Source organism: Argentina silus (genome assembly GCF_951799395.1).
Source record: "Argentina silus genome assembly, chromosome: 7".
NCBI classification, from domain to species: Eukaryota; Metazoa; Chordata; class Actinopteri; order Argentiniformes; family Argentinidae; genus Argentina; species Argentina silus.
The window spans coordinates 23,783,125-23,785,624 of NC_139661.1; the positions used below are offsets into that span (position 1 = coordinate 23,783,125).

General features: G+C 46.3%; 1 protein-coding gene across 2 annotated transcripts in view; it reads left to right on the forward strand.

The window, feature by feature from the left end:
• Positions 1-1,623: 1,623 nt before the first annotated feature.
• plekha2 (pleckstrin homology domain containing A2) overlaps positions 1,624-2,500 on the forward strand; it is a 10,861-nt gene continuing 9,984 nt past the window's right edge. For both annotated transcript variants that reach the window (XM_083673855.1, XM_083673856.1), the window contains exon 1: positions 1,624-1,833. The gene's annotated coding sequence lies outside the window, so the exon portion shown is untranslated. The remainder of the gene's footprint in view (positions 1,834-2,500) is intronic.

Here is a 2,500-nt window from a genome sequence, read left to right on the forward strand (position 1 = left end):
AGGGATATGTTAAACATGTAACATGTGACATATAACATAAAGGATTGCAGGTGCTTTGTGTGCACAAAGCCAGATTTTGGCTCCATCCAGTGTGAAATAACTGTATATTACGGTATTGCTGTTCTGTTTCATATGATCAGAGTGAAACTCATATTGTTTCAGTAGATGTTGCCGCGCACGTGAGGCTGGCTTAGCGGCCAAGCTCACAATAGTGGAGGCACGTTCCCATAGTAACCACATACAATAGGTCCAGTCCCTTAGTAACCACGTACAATAGGTCCAGTCCCTTAGTAACCACGTACAATAGGTCCAGTCCCTTAGTAACCACGTACATATGCCAGGGAACTCTGAACAAGACAGACTTTCTGAACACAACAATATGTGTGATGACATGCAAGCACTTATTGTTCATATTTTGTGCTCCAATGCTTATTTCTAAATAAATATGCTATTGCACCCTTACTCTTTCTGTGTTTTCCTGCCTTGTTTGTTGTTGCAACAAGTGATCAGTCAGTGTCAGATACTCAGTCAGTCAGCAGAGGTCCTCAGTGGAAACCGTATCTCTGTGACACCTGACCTAATTACACACAGCGAGGTCACTCACTCAGGTAATGTTCTGCTGCTCACAGCCAGTCAGCAGGCCACACCCACCTCCCCCTCAGTTCTCCAGTTGTCACCACAGAGCACACTCACACACACACTCACACACACTCACACACACACACACACACACACACACACACACACTTCCTCCTCAGAGTTTGAGTTGTCTCTACAGAAAATGTATTTCCTGTCTGCCACTTTGCCCAGGCTCAGGTCTGAGTATGAGTGTCACAGCAAGTGTCTGTCTGTCTGCCTGTCTGTCTGTCTGTCTGTCTGTCTGTCTGTCTGTCTGTCTCTTACTCTTCGGCTGGGGTTTCATCAGGCAGACTGGCCATCACTCCCTCATCACCAATCTCATACCTACCATATTAGCACTATGGCTGCTGGCAGCTATTTAGAAATACCATGTTTTGATGTGTGTGATATGTGACTGTCTCACCAACCTACCAAGTTGAATCACTGTAGATAAGAGACACTGCCACATGTAACATGAAGACCCTCACTCAGGACACGTCTCTGTGGAGTCTAAGCAGGTCACAGTGGCCTTATGCATCACGGTTAACGTCGGGTGGTCTCTCCTCCATTCAAGAGGGGCCTGTCTCTCCTCTATCTGAGCCCAGAGAGATGCCCACTGGTGAGGCTGGTCAGCTGAGACAGAGGAAGGGGGGGATGGTGAAATCCTTAATCATATGATCTTCTTTGACCCAGTTCCCATGGCAGCGCTGCCAGCTGGAAAGGGGGTGAGGAGAAGAGATACAGATGGAAATGAATGCTTAATTTGTCATTATTTCGCTCTGCTTTCTAAAAAGAGCTCCTGTTATCCAGTACTGTGTATTTATATTCATCAACTTCATATCTGGAGAAATGACATCAGGACAACAAAGCAGCGACTGCTGAGAGTCGGTGATCAGTATTTGACAAGGGGGGGGGGGAGAACAGGGGGGGGGGGGGGGAGAACAGAGGAGGACTAGATCATATCCGGGGTTGGTTTATTCTAATCGCGAGCTCTTCTACCCGGAAAAAAAGATCGGACGGCGCACTGACAGGCTTGATCACGCACGAACATGTCAGAGATATAGTTAGATACATGCATGTTAGCCCACCACACGTGGACTGGCACTAGGCACTACTTGGATTAAACTTTACCTTTAGCTTGCCATGCGAAAGAGACAGCCTCGGCCCTCGGAACAGTTCGGACGATCGAAGCGCACACTGTACTGTCAGAAGCGGGTAAATTTCGAGGTGTGTGTGTGTGTGTGTGTGTGTGTGTGTGTGTGTGTGTGTGTGTGTGTGTGTGTGTGTGTGTGTGTGCGCGCGCGCGCGTGCGTGCGTGCGTGCGTGCGTGTAGGTGTGCGTGTGTTGCTGGAGAGAGAGAGATATTGGTTTATTAAAATGTTCACACTTGTAGGCAAAAGGCTGAATTGCAGTATACAAACAATAGGCAGAGCGGTTTGGAGAAGGTGTGTCAGACAGGCCACCTCCAGAGTCTCATAAGGGACAGATACCAGCTCTTAACTACTGAACCCTCAATATACCAACAACAGGAGGGATTCGACCACTGACAATGAACTGCTGTTCCGATCTTAGGTTCAGTGCAAGAACAGATCATTCTGGAGTCGAATGTTAACAGGATTGGTTGATACATTTGTAGAACATGTTTCTAGGCCAGTCACAAATGTTGTCCTTATCTGACACTGCAATGCTGCTCACATGCAACACACAGACCTGTGTTGAATTTAAAGAATAAGTATTTGTAGAACTAGACGATGTCTTGGTCTTTTCTGGTAATGTTGCTGTAATGTATCCATTTCCTCAGATTGTGGATGTATCCTCTGATAATAGAAAAGGACACGTTTAAAACACAGAGAAAATGATCATAATTAAAAACATGTTTTTC